Raw genomic sequence first — 14966 nt, 5'->3', positions numbered from 1 at the left:
CGTTAGGTGTCTGTTTCTGTCTTTTATTGTGTGGGCGTTAGGTGTCTGTTTCTGTCTTTTATTGTGTGGGCGTTAGGTGTCTGTTTCTGTCTTTTATTGTGTGGGCGTTAGGTGTCTGTTTCTGTCTTTTATTGTGTGGGCGTTAGGTGTCTGTTTCTGTCTTTTATTGTGTGGGCGTTAGGTGTCTGTTTCTGTCTTTTATTGTGTGGGCGTTAGGTGTCTGTTTCTGTCTTTTATTGTGTGGGCGTTAGGTGTCTGTTTCTGTCTTTTATTGTGTGGGCGTTAGGTGTCTGTTTCTGTCTTTTATTGTGTGGGCGTTAGGTGTCTGTTTCTGTCTTTTATTGTGTGGGCGTTAGGTGTCTGTTTCTGTCTTTTATTGTGTGGGCGTTAGGTGTCTGTTTCTGTCTTTTATTGTGTGGGCATTAGGTGTCTGTTTCTGTCTTTTATTGTGTGGGCGTTAGGTGTCTGTTTCTGTCTTTTATTGTGTGGGCGTTAGGTGTCTGTTTCTGTCTTTTATTGTGTGGGCGTTAGGTGTCTGTTTCTGTCTTTTATTGTGTGGGCGTTAGGTGTCTGTTTCTGTCTTTTATTGTGTGGGCGTTAGGTGTCTGTTTCTGTCTTTTATTGTGTGGGCGTTAGGTGTCTGTTTCTGTCTTTTATTGTGTGGGCGTTAGGTGTCTGTTTCTGTCTTTTATTGTGTGGGCATTAGGTGTCTGTTTCTGTCTTTTATTGTGTGGGCGTTAGGTGTCTGTTTCTGTCTTTTATTGTGTGGGCGTTAGGTGTCTGTTTCTGTCTTTTATTGTGTGGGCGTTAGGTGTCTGTTTCTGTCTTTTATTGTGTGGGCTTTAGGTGTCTGTTTCTGTCTTTTATTGTGTGGGCGTTAGGTGTCTGTTTCTGTCTTTTATTGTGTGGGCGTTAGGTGTCTGTTTCTGTCTTTTATTGTGTGGGCGTTAGGTGTCTGTTTCTGTCTTTTATTGTGTGGGCATTAGGTGTCTGTTTCTGTCTTTTATTGTGTGGGCGTTAGGTGTCTGTTTCTGTCTTTTATTGTGTGGGCATTAGGTGTCTGTTTCTGTCTTTTATTGTGTGGGCGTTAGGTGTCTGTTTCTGTCTTTTATTGTGTGGGCGTTAGGTGTCTGTTCCTGTCTTTTATTGTGTGGGCGTTAGGTGTCTGTTTCTGTCTTTTATTGTGTGGGCGTTAGGTGTCTGTTTCTGTCTTTTATTGTGTGGGCGTTAGGTGTCTGTTTCTGTCTTTTATTGTGTGGGCGTTAGGTGTCTGTTTCTGTCTTTTATTGTGTGGGCGTTAGGTGTCTGTTTCTGTCTTTTATTGTGTGGGCGTTAGGTGTCTGTTTCTGTCTTTTATTGTGTGGGCGTTAGGTGTCTGTTTCTGTCTTTTATTGTGTGGGCATTAGGTGTCTGTTTCTGTCTTTTATTGTGTGGGCGTTAGGTGTCTGTTTCTGTCTTTTATTGTGTGGGCGTTAGGTGTCTGTTTCTGTCTTTTATTGTGTGGGCGTTAGGTGTCTGTTTCTGTCTTTTATTGTGTGGGCGTTAGGTGTCTGTTTCTGTCTTTTATTGTGTGGGCATTAGGTGTCTGTTTCTGTCTTTTATTGTGTGGGCGTTAGGTGTCTGTTTCTGTCTTTTATTGTGTGGGCATTAGGTGTCTGTTTCTGTCTTTTATTGTGTGGGCGTTAGGTGTCTGTTTCTGTCTTTTATTGTGTGGGCGTTAGGTGTCTGTTTCTGTCTTTTATTGTGTGGGCGTTAGGTGTCTGTTTCTGTCTTTTATTGTGTGGGCATTAGGTGTCTGTTTCTGTCTTTTATTGTGTGGGCGTTAGGTGTCTGTTTCTGTCTTTTATTGTGTGGGCGTTAGGTGTCTGTTTCTGTCTTTTATTGTGTGGGCGTGGTGTCTGTTTCTGTCTTTTATTGTGTGGGCGTTAGGTGTCTGTTTCTGTCTTTTATTGTGTGGGCATTAGGTGTCTGTTTCTGTCTTTTATTGTGTGGGCGTTAGGTGTCTGTTTCTGTCTTTTATTGTGTGGGCGTTAGGTGTCTGTTTCTGTCTTTTATTGTGTGGGCGTTAGGTGTCTGTTTCTGTCTTTTATTGTGTGGGCGTTAGGTGTCTGTTTCTGTCTTTTATTGTGTGGGCGTTAGGTGTCTGTTTCTGTCTTTTATTGTGTGGGCTTTAGGTGTCTGTTTCTGTCTTTTATTGTGTGGGCGTTAGGTGTCTGTTTCTGTCTTTTATTGTGTGGGCGTTAGGTGTCTGTTTCTGTCTTTTATTGTGTGGGCGTTAGGTGTCTGTTTCTGTCTTTTATTGTGTGGGCATTAGGTGTCTGTTTCTGTCTTTTATTGTGTGGGCGTTAGGTGTCTGTTTCTGTCTTTTATTGTGTGGGCATTAGGTGTCTGTTTCTGTCTTTTATTGTGTGGGCGTTAGGTGTCTGTTTCTGTCTTTTATTGTGTGGGCGTTAGGTGTCTGTTCCTGTCTTTTATTGTGTGGGCGTTAGGTGTCTGTTTCTGTCTTTTATTGTGTGGGCGTTAGGTGTCTGTTTCTGTCTTTTATTGTGTGGGCGTTAGGTGTCTGTTTCTGTCTTTTATTGTGTGGGCGTTAGGTGTCTGTTTCTGTCTTTTATTGTGTGGGCGTTAGGTGTCTGTTTCTGTCTTTTATTGTGTGGGCGTTAGGTGTCTGTTTCTGTCTTTTATTGTGTGGGCGTTAGGTGTCTGTTTCTGTCTTTTATTGTGTGGGCATTAGGTGTCTGTTTCTGTCTTTTATTGTGTGGGCGTTAGGTGTCTGTTTCTGTCTTTTATTGTGTGGGCGTTAGGTGTCTGTTTCTGTCTTTTATTGTGTGGGCGTTAGGTGTCTGTTTCTGTCTTTTATTGTGTGGGCGTTAGGTGTCTGTTTCTGTCTTTTATTGTGTGGGCATTAGGTGTCTGTTTCTGTCTTTTATTGTGTGGGCGTTAGGTGTCTGTTTCTGTCTTTTATTGTGTGGGCGTTAGGTGTCTGTTTCTGTCTTTTATTGTGTGGGCGTTAGGTGTCTGTTTCTGTCTTTTATTGTGTGGGCATTAGGTGTCTGTTTCTGTCTTTTATTGTGTGGGCGTTAGGTGTCTGTTTCTGTCTTTTATTGTGTGGGCGTTAGGTGTCTGTTTCTGTCTTTTATTGTGTGGGCGTTAGGTGTCTGTTTCTGTCTTTTATTGTGTGGGCGTTAGGTGTCTGTTTCTGTCTTTTATTGTGTGGGCATTAGGTGTCTGTTTCTGTCTTTTATTGTGTGGGCGTTAGGTGTCTGTTTCTGTCTTTTATTGTGTGGGCGTTAGGTGTCTGTTTCTGTCTTTTATTGTGTGGGCGTTAGGTGTCTGTTTCTGTCTTTTATTGTGTGGGCGTTAGGTGTCTGTTTCTGTCTTTTATTGTGTGGGCGTTAGGTGTCTGTTTCTGTCTTTTATTGTGTGGGCATTAGGTGTCTGTTTCTGTCTTTTATTGTGTAGGCGTTAGGTGTCTGTTTCTGTCTTTTATTGTGTGGGCGTTAGGTGTCTGTTTCTGTCTTTTATTGTGTGGGCATTAGGTGTCTGTTTCTGTCTTTTATTGTGTGGGCGTTAGGTGTCTGTTTCTGTCTTTTATTGTGTGGGCGTTAGGTGTCTGTTTCTGTCTTTTATTGTGTGGGCGTTAGGTGTCTGTTTCTGTCTTTTATTGTGTGGGCATTAGGTGTCTGTTTCTGTCTTTTATTGTGTGGGCGTTAGGTGTCTGAAATGTTTCATGATTTCTGTTTTGTTACAGTAATGTACCACATGATATATTTTAATTTATTTTATCATGTACAATGAACTGTACCATTCTGTTATAATGTCTATATTCATCTGCTTTTTGAAATATATATATTTTAAAATAGTAAAAAATATATATATTTTTGCCATTTTCATGACTTGAATTATGAAAGGCAAGAAAAGAAAGGTCTGGGTTTTAATGAATGAGCGAGTTGTGGTGTGTCGAGGCTTGACACCTCACTGGCCAATCAGAACATGCTCCACTGTAGAATATGTGTTGTTTAAAGTTGTGTATTTACGGTCTTTTATGTTGTTGTCATCAACTCCAATTCAAATGTTAGTCCAAATGTTAGTCCATTATTATTTATAGCCTGCCTCATATTTAATGAATATGTTTAAAATGTTATCACATTTCCACATTATTCTAATTGCATGGCTTCAATATGGAAATACGTTGTTAAACATAGGCAATAGTATTCATACTTATATAAGGGCTAGGCCTACTATAAACTGCAGTCTGGACATGGACCTGCCAAACGTAGTCAATAAACAAGATTAAATTCCCTAGGTTATTGATAAGGCCTAAAAATACACTGTATATTTCTAATTAAAACCCCAAACAACTTGCTTTAAATAGGCCATGTCTATAAATATAGTTACAGGCACCGTGATTACTCCCGCGGGTGTAGGCATATAATACAGACAAAGCTATTGAGACTATGAAGGGTTTTACACACATCCAAACTTTTCACCGGAGCTGGATAAATATCCAGTATAACGAGTAAGGGGGAACATCCACTGACCGGTATACCACTCGCAAATGTCATGTTTTATAAACATCATGGAACCGCCTTATGTAATGGATGTGAAATGGCTAGCTTAGTTAGCGGTGGTTCGCGCTAAATAGCGCTTCAATCGGTGACGTCACTTGCTCTGAGACCTTGAAGTAGTAGTTCCCCTTGCTCTGCAAGGGCCGCGGCTTTTGTGGAGCGATGGGTAACGATGCTTCGTGGGTGACTGTTGTTGATGTGTGCAGAGGGTCCCTGGTTCGCGCCCGGGTATGGGCGAGGGGACGGTCTAAAGTTATACTGTTACACTTACAGATCATATTTGCACTTCTCCAGAAATAGCAGACTAAATAAACCCATGGATGGTGAATCTTTCTGATACATTTGTTTTTTCAATCAAATTAAACTAAAAACAATTAATCCGTTTTCTTTTTAAACAACAACAATATTTCCAAATAGGATCTTGTCAGAAGCGTGACATCATAAATTGCATCGCTCGTTCCCTGAGCATAAGGTAATGTGTGTACACAAGGGCTCTTCTGCAGGAGGCATGGATGTTTATTCACTGAATATAGATGATTAAATAGCAGACAGCAACCCTACAATAGGTCTAGTGATAACAACAATATAATATCTTTTTTTTTATTGGCTTCAATGGAATTACCGCAATTTAACAGTTAGGTCCTAAAGCTTGAAAGTGGAAAATTACTTTTTTTAAAGAAAATGATGAAGGAAAAACAATAAGCATTCTAAAAAGCAAGTCCTAAACAGACTTGCTACAGTCACTGACAACTTTCATTCTATTGTAATAACTTGACCTAGACAGACTTGCTACAGTCACTGACAACTTTCATTCTATTGTAATAACTTGACCTAGACAGACTTGCTACAGTCACTGACAACTTTCATTCTATTGTAATAACTTGACCTAGACAGACTTGCTACAGTCACTGACAACTTTCATTCTATTGTAATAACTTGACCTAGACAGACTTGCTACAGTCACTGACACCTTTCATTCTATTGTAATAACTTGACCTAGACAGACTTGCTACAGTCACTGACAACTTTCATTCTATTGTAATAACTTGACCTAGACAGACTTGCTACAGTCACTGACAACTTTCATTCTATTGTAATAACTTGACCTAGACAGACTTGCTACAGTCACTGACACCTTTCATTCTATTGTAATAACTTGACCTAGACAGACTTGCTACAGTCACTGACAACGTTCATTCTATTGTAATAACTTGACCTAGACAGACTTGCTACAGTCACTGACAACTTTCATTCTATTGTAATAACTTGACCTAGACAGACTTGCTACAGTCACTGACAACTTTCATTCTATTGTAATAACTTGACCTAGACAGACTTGCTACAGTCACTGACAACTTTCATTCTATTGTAATAACTTGACCTAGACAGACTTGCTACAGTCACTGACACCTTTCATTCTATTGTAATAACTTGACCTAGACAGACTTGCTACAGTCACTGACAACGTTCATTCTATTGTAATAACTTGACCTAGACAGACTTGCTACAGTCACTGACAACTTTCATTCTATTGTAATAACTTGACCTAGACAGACTTCCTACAGTCATTGACACCTTTCATTAAATAGGCATCGCACATAGACCTAATGAGTCCAAACGTTTCACAGAAGTTGCAGGGACAAAAATGATGTCCAATATAAAGAAAACACGTGAATGCCTGTTTTGCTGCTCGTGATATTTAAATAAAACATTGGTTAAAGGCTACTGATTAAGCTACTCTGTGCGTCTGTTGGCAAGATCAATACCAAAACCAATTGTGTTACTGCCAAGACCAGCTTTTGATGAGTCTTAAATATCAACAGTAGCGCTGCTTGAAATTGGCACGTTGGCCAACGTTTTTAAGGACACACCTCAAATATGTCCAAGACAGCTGATATAAGACAGCCTTCCCCTCCCTCCCTCCCTCCCTCCCTCCCTCCCTCCCTCCCTCCCTCCCTCCCTCCCTCCCTCCCTCCCTCCCTCCCTCCCTCCCTCCCTCCCTCCCTCCATCCACTCTCTCTTCTCCCTCCCTCCCTCTCTCCTCCTCCCCCTCCCTCCTTCCATCCACTCTCTCTCCTCCCTCCGTCTCTCCTCCCCCTTCCTTCCTCCTTCCATCCACTCTCTCTCCTCCCTCCCTCTATCCTTCTCTCCCCTCTATCTCCTTTGCAATTTCCATCTTTCAAAATGAAATATATTTGACAAGAGGAGAATGGCCCTTAGCAATGAGGTACAATATATCTTCAACATTTCAGCTGTCCAATACTCTTCATGTAATATTTATACAGCCAACGTGGCCGTGTCGGAAACGGTTACGTCGAGTAGGTTGAGTGTCATGGCAAAGCCACCAACCTACCAACTGGTTGACAGTGGAGTTGTCCATCCCAAATGGCACCCTATTACATAAATAGTGCACTACTTTTTGAGCAGAGCCCATTGGGCTCGGGATCTGGTCAAAAGTAGTGCACTATATAGGTGCCATTTCAGACTTGGACGAGGTGTGAAGCCGGCCAATCCAGTCTCATTTACATGTTGCCCAACAATCACCGCTGACCTGGTCACATCTGGCACTCTTGTTCAATGAATGAATCATGTATGATGAGAGAGCCCAAGCTAGTGAGGTCTTTGATTATGGTTGCCATGTTGTTTTTTGAGGTGAGCTGCACTGAGGATGTAAAGGGTCCAGGTGGACCAATCATTCGGCCAATAGCTGTGGTTATATCTTGAGAGCTATCGACAACTCAGCCAATAACTGAGAGAACAATGAATTGGTTTAATACTGCAGTTGTTGTTGTTGTAGCATATGCTCTTGTCCAGAGCGACTTACAGTAGTGACTGGTTCTACCTTTCAGTTTATTGATAAGTCATAAAAATAGATGCCCCTTTTTCAATTATTGAAATGGGATGTCAGCTTAGCCTACTTCTTGTACTGACTACCGTCAATTCAAATTGACCCCTGCATGTGTGTACGTGTGTGTGTGTGTGTTGGGTATTCAATGTCATAGTAATCATATGCAGATGAATTACCGCTCCAAATCAAAACTCAGGCAATGCTGAATGGGGTGTCATTCCCTCTACTAACTCATTTCAAGACCAAACCACGCTGCGTAGTCAGGTTAGCTGTGTCAGTAGTACATGGGGAGATTGAGGTTAGACTAGACAGGGCAGGGTGAGGTAAGACAGGGCAGGGTGAGGTAGGACTAGACAGGACAGGGTGAGGTAGGACTAGACAGGACAGGGTGAGGTAGGACTAGACAGGACAGGGTGAGGTAGGACTAGACAGGGCAGGGTGAGGTAGGACAAGACAGGGCAGGGTGAGGTAGGACTAGACAGGATGAGGTAGGACTAGACAGGGCAGGGTGAGGTAGGACTAGACAGGGTGAGGTAGGACTAGACAGGGCAGGGTGAGGTAGGACTAGACAGGGCTGGGTGAGAAATGGTAGGGCTAGACAGGGCAGGGTGAGGTAGGACTAGACAGGGCAGGGTGAGAAATGGTAGGGCTAGACATGGCAGGGTGAGGTAGGGCTAGACAGGGCAGGGTTGTGCTAGACAGGGCAGGGTGAGGTAGGGCTGTGTGTGAAGCGTTCCCCTTTCTTGGGCTGTGTCTTGTGGAGAGCTGCCCCTCCCGAACAGTCCCCATGGACGTCCCTGTCTGTCTCGGCTCACAAAGCCTCTCAATGATTTCCTGTCTACTGCTGGCAATCGAGACGCCTCCCCCTCCCTTCCATCACCCCCTCCCCTCCTCCTCCAGCCATGTTTTTCCACCCGTGCAGACCATCGAGGGCCTCTCCTCCTTGGGGAGCGACTGTCACAGACTTGTCCCACTGACAGACGTGTCAATCCAGCCTGGCAGCCTCAGCATGTGGGGGGGCAACTCCATACCGTACCATTGGGAGATGTGGTAGGGGGAGTGGGGGGAGAGGGCGGAGTGCCAGAGGAGAGTTCCCAAATCCATTGGATTTTTGAGGCCACTTCAAGTATGGTTTCAACATAGGATCATAGATCAGCACTGAGGTTAGTAATATTACTGGCTGATATATTGTTCATAGATTAAGGAGATAGAAGGATGGAGAGATGGATGGAGAGATGGATAGAGAGATGGATTGAGCGAAGGATAGAGAGATAGATGGAGAGATCGATGGAGAGATGGATTGAGCGAAGGATAGAGAGAGAGATGGAGAGATGGATTGAGCGAAGGATAGAGAGATGGATAGCTAGAAAGACATACTGATATTTTGGGGGGATATACACAGTACACAATTATTTCATACTATATGCTGTATTCTGTTGAGAATCCTACATTCTTAGAAAAAAAGTTGCTATTTAGAACCAAAAGGGATTCCAGGTAGAACCCTTTTGGTTCCAGGAATAACCCTTCCCAAAAGAGTTCTACCTGGAATCAAAAAAGGTTCTCCTATGGGGAAAGCCACATAACCCTTTTAGAACCCTTTTTTCTAAGATGTGTAGTGGTTTCTTTATTACGTGGATATAATATACTCAACAAGGCCCTAGAATATTTGATTGAAAATAGTGTATGTACTAAAGAGGTAATGATACCTGTATGTCTGGATTCTGTCCAACACTGGCTCACATAGACAGACTTCAGGTGAGGTGAGACATCCTATGTCAATGGATCAACTTTTGTTATTCATTTGTTTAGGCATTATTATTATTATTTACATGTTTATTTCAGAAGTATTGCAAATGGTGTCTGTGGTTTTGTGCTTTTACCAGCACCATTGAATCTCATGGAACATTTGAAGTACCAGACAATCACCAGACACATGTTCCATTATTCAGTGCTGCAGAAACACATGAGCTCAGTAAACACATTCCTCACAGGTAGTCCATATCTAACGCCCATGCGATAATACATCTGAGTGAACACACACACATATATTCTATCTTGATTCCGACGCCAAAGTAAGGGGGTCTTAAAAGATTATCTCCAATGGCGCTGCTTGAGACGTGTGGTGTGATAGTGGTGGTCTACCTCCCCCTAACTCCCAACCGTCACGTTCCCCCTTGGTGGATGTGGTTCAAAGTGCTCCCAGCCACACATCTCTGACCCGTGTCTCTGTGGCGCATCAGTCACCGGCCACTCTGCCGCAGCCTCCCGGAGTGGGCGAGTGTGAATTTAAAAGCTCCCTCCGCCCCGAGGCGATAAAACAACACTATTTGTCTGCGGCACATTACACCCTGTAGAGAGGCATTTTGTAAGATCTGCACCACATCTCTCTCTCTCTCTCTCTCTCTCTCTCTCTCTCTTTTCAGGTGCATTATAACTTAAATACAATTTCATGTTCCACACTTAAGTCCACAAGAAGGATGAGATGATATCTAAAGGCCGCTCCCAGGGGCTCTCTCAAACATGAGCCAGCCTTTTAATTACAGTTTTCTGTTTAAATGGGATTGGAGGAATAGCTAGGCAATGCCTAGGGCCACTTTGTGTTCTGGTCGGACCTCGGTAGTCTTGCCTTTTGTTCTCTCCTCTCTTTTGCTTGGTCATTAGAGCCTGCGAATCAATGCTCAGAATGCCTCACGAGTGCAATGTGTATACATGACTTTGTAGGCTTAGCAGAACACATTTAAAGCTCTCTCCATCCTCCCTCTCTCCACGCTCTCCATCCTGTCTCACTCACTCTACTCTCTCCCTCCTGTCTCCCTCATTTCATCTCTCTCCCTCCCTCCTCTCTTTGTACTCGTCAAGAGCAGGAGATCAAAGGCAGGAGCCGCGAAGCTCCCAGGCCTAAATTAGATTCATGCTTCCTTGAAAGAAGAGAAATTGGTAGGATGAAATTCGAAGGTCAAAGTCGGCCCCTGTCTCTCCTTCCCTCTACAAAATGCCCAGCTTGCCAAACTTGCTCTCAAAACATGATTTGCTGCAAACGATATAGCGAAGGATGCTTCAAAGACTGGAGGTAAGACAATATTTCCAAATCTCTTAGCTATCATTGTCCTTCTAACTGGCCTGCTGCATCCCTCTGAGCCAGCCAGCTCCACACTGTGTAAAATAGGTAAAGAGAGGCAACATGCACCAGCCATGCCGACTTCAAAAGGTCCAGTAAGCGCGTCCCAAATGACACCCTATTCCCCATATAGTGACATAGGGCTCTGGTCGAAAGCAGCCACTATGTAGGGAATAGGGTGACATAGGGCTCTGGTCGAAAGCAGCCACTATGTAGGGAATAGGGTGACATAGGGCTCTGGTCGAAAGCAGCCACTATGTAGGGAATAGGGTGCTGTTTTGAACACAGCCCCAGTAGATGCAGAGATGAGGGCTGGTGTGATATGGGTCATACAAAGATCAGAAAATGAATTAGAGTGGACCATCATATCTTAGATTTGTTGAAGATGTAAAGAATATTTGATTGTCTGTGACATGTAATGAGGCGCAACCAGACGCTGCTCATGACACATTTATGAAATATCTTACTCCAGTTACTAATATGCATGCACACATTAGGAAAATTACTGTAAAAACTGTTTATTTCACCGTTGATTGATCAGGGATTGAAAAACTGTATGGTTGAGAGGGATGAGACAAAAGGACTGGCATATAAGTCTGGCTGCAAAGTCGATTGCCAATTTGCAGCCAGATTTTGAAAAATCATGTGACTTAACTAAACTAAAAAGAAGAAGAAACTGTACTATGAAACAAAGTTAAATTATATAAAGGATAATAGTAAATCGCTTTTGAGCACCTTCAATTACATTTTGGGAAAAAAGGTGAACTCAGCTCCCTCATTCATTGAATCAGATGACTCATTCATTGAATCAGATGACTCATTCATTGAATCAGATGACTCATTCATTGAATCAGATGACTCATTCATTGAATCAGATGACTCATTCATTGAATCAGATGACTCATTCATTGAATCAGATGACTCATTCATGACAAAACCCACAGATATTGCCAACTTATTTCATTTTTCATTGGGAAGATTAGCGAACTTCAGCATGACACGTTTAACCCTAGATTGTAAACTGTCATGTTCAAAACACATTGATTCAATGGTAGCAAAGACAGGAAGAGGTCTCTTTAATAAAGCGCTGCTCCGCTTTCATGACATCACTATTAACAAAACAAGTCCTACAGGCCCTAGTTTTGTCGCTCCTGGACTACTGCCCAGTCATATGGTCAAGTGCCACAAATAGGGACATTACAAATGGCCCAAAACAGAGCAGCACGGCTGGCCCTTAAATGAGAGCTAACACATCAATGACATGCATGTCAATCTCTCCTGGCTTAAAGTAGAGGAAAAATTGACTGCATCACCACTTTGTCTTTGTGAGAGTTATGAAATGTTGAAGGCATGGAACTGTCTGTTCAAATGACTAGAACACAGCTCAGACACCCATACATATCAAACAAGACATGACACCAGAGGTTTCTTCACAGTCCAGAACAGACTCTGGGAAAAGCACAGCACTACATAGAGCCGTGACTACATGGAAATCTATTCCACATCGAGTAACTCATACTAGCAGACAAATCTGATAAAATCAAAAAAACTGATAAAACTACACCTTATGGAACAGCGTGGACTGTGAAGAGACACACACAGGCACATACACACGCACACGCACACACATGCTAACACACACACACACACTCTACACACACGTACATTTCAATATTGTTATGTTGCTATGTTATGGATTCTCTATTGTAGGCACGTTGTGGTAGAGTAGTGGTGTAATAATGTGTTGTATTGTAGATATGTTGTGGTAGAGTAGTGGTGTAATAATGTGTTGTATTGTAGATATGTAGTGGTGTAATAATGTATTGTATTGTATTGTAGATATGTTGTGGTAGAGTAGTGGTGTAATAATGTATTGTATTGTATTGTAGATATGTAGTGGCAGAGTAGTGGTGTAATAATGTATTGTATTGTATTGTAGATATGTTGTGGTAGAGTAGTGGTGTAATAATGTATTGTATTGTATTGTAGATATGTTGTGGTAGAGTAGTGGTGTAATAATGTGTTGTATTGTAGATATGTAGTGGTGTAATAATGTGTTGTATTGTAGATATGTAGTGGTGTAATAATGTGTTGTATTGTACATATGTTGTGGTAGAGTAGTGGTGTAATAATGTGTTGTATTGTAGATATGTAGTGGTGTAATAATGTGTTGTATTGTAGATATGTTGTGGTAGAGTAGTGTGTAATAATGTGTTGTATTGTAGATATGTTGTGGTGTAATAATGTGTTGTATTGTAGATATGTTGTGGTGTAATAATGTGTTGTATTGTATTGTAGATATGTTGTGGTAGAGTAGTGTGTGATAATGTGTTGTATTGTAGATATGTTGTGGTGTAATAATGTATTGTATTGTATTGTAGATATGTTGTGGTAGAGTAGTGGTGTAATAATGTATTGTATTGTAGATATGTAGTGGTGTAATAATGTGTTGTATTGTAGATATGTTGTGGTGTAATAATGTGTTGTATTGTATTGTATTGTAGATATGTTGTGGTAGAGTAGTGTGTGATAATGTGTTGTATTGTAGATATGTTGTGGTGTAATAATGTATTGTATTGTATTGTAGATATGTTGTGGTAGAGTAGTGGTGTAATAATGTATTGTATTGTAGATATGTAGTGGTGTAATAATGTGTTGTATTGTACATATGTTGTGGTGTAATAATGTGTTGTATTGTAGATATGTTGTGGTAGAGTAGTGGTGTAATAATGTGTTGTATTGTAGATATGTAGTGGTGTAATAATGTGTTGTATTGTACATATGTTGTGGTAGAGTAGTGGTAAAATAATGTATTGTAGATATGTTGTGGTGTAATGATGTGTTGTATTGTACATATGTTGTGGTAGAGTAGTGGTGTAATAATGTGTTGTATTGTAGATATGTTGTGGTGTAATAATGTGTTGTATTGTAGATATGTTGTGGTAGAGTAGTGGTGTAATAGTGTGTTGTATTGTAGATATGTAGTGGTGTAATAATGTGTTGTATTGTACATATGTTGTGGTTTAATAATGTGTTGTATTGTAGATATGTAGTGGTAGAGTAGTGGTGTAATAATGTGTTGTATTGTAGATATGTTGTGGTGTAATAATGTGTTGTATTGTACATATGTTGTGGTAGAGTAGTGGTGTAATAGTGTGTTGTATTGTAGATATGTAGTGGTGTAATAATGTGTTGTATTGTACATATGTTGTGGTTTAATAATGTGTTGTATTGTAGATATGTAGTGGTAGAGTAGTGGTGTAATAATGTGTTGTATTGTAGATATGTTGTGGTGTAATAATGTGTTGTATTGTACATATGTTGTGGTAGAGTAGTGTGTAATAATGTGTTGTATTGTACATATGTTGTGGTTTAATAATGTGTTGTATTGTACATATGTTGTGGTAGAGTAGTGGTGTAATAATGTGTTGTATTGTAGATATGTTGTGGTAGAGTAGTGTGTGATAATGTGTTGTATTGTAGATATGTAGTGGTAGAGTAGTGGTGTAATAATGTGTTGTATTGTAGATATGTTGTGGTAGAGTAGTGTGTGATAATGTGTTGTATTGTAGATATGTAGTGGTAGAGTAGTGGTGTAATAATGTGTTGTATTGTAGATATGTTGTGGTGTAATAATGTGTTGTATTGTAGATATGTAGTGGTGTAATAATGTGTTGTATTGTACATATGTTGTGGTAGAGTAGTGGTGCAATAATGTGTTGTATTGTAGATATGTAGTGGTAGAGTAGTGTGTAATAATGTGTTGTATTGTAGATATGTTGTGGTAGAGTAGTGTGTGATAATGTGTTGTATTGTAGATATGTAGTGGTAGAGTAGTGGTGCAATAGTGTGTTGTATTGTAGATATGTAGTGGTGTAATAATGTGTTGTATTGTACATATGTTGTGGTTTAATAATGTGTTGTATTGTAGATATGTAGTGGTAGAGTAGTGGTGTAATAATGTGTTGTATTGTAGATATGTTGTGGTGTAATAATGTGTTGTATTGTACATATGTTGTGGTAGAGTAGTGTGTAATAATGTGTTGTATTGTACATATGTTGTGGTAGAGTAGTGTGTAATAATGTGTTGCATTGTACATATGTTGTGGTTTAATAATGTGTTGTATTGTAGATATGTAGTGGTAGAGTAGTGTGTAATAATGTGTTGTATTGTAGATATGTAGTGGTGTAATAATGTGTTGTATTGTAGATATGTTGTGGTTTAATAATGTGTTGTATTGTAGATATGTTGTGGTGTAATAATGTGTTGTATTGTACATATGTTGTGGTTTAATAATGTGTTGTATTGTAGATATGTTGTGGTGTAATAATGTGTTGTATTGTAGATATGTTGTGGTAGAGTAGTGTGTTATAATGTGTTGTATTGTAGATATGTTGTGGTAAAGTAGTGTGTAATAATGTGTTGTATTGT

The 14966-nt window shown here is 40.6% G+C and overlaps 1 long non-coding RNA gene across 3 annotated transcripts in view; it reads right to left on the bottom strand.

Annotated features, from left to right (window-relative positions):
* Positions 1 to 14966, bottom strand: part of LOC149985409 (uncharacterized) — a 319128-nt gene that overhangs the window by 43971 nt on the left and 260191 nt on the right. The window lies entirely within an intron of this gene.

This window comes from Oncorhynchus mykiss, chromosome 1 (assembly GCF_057628025.1).
Source record: "Oncorhynchus mykiss isolate SJ-2025 chromosome 1, ASM5762802v1, whole genome shotgun sequence".
Lineage (NCBI taxonomy): Eukaryota > Metazoa > Chordata > Actinopteri > Salmoniformes > Salmonidae > Oncorhynchus > Oncorhynchus mykiss.
The sequence above is the reverse complement of the archived record's forward strand: the minus strand, read 5'-3'. Positions and strand labels throughout refer to the sequence as shown.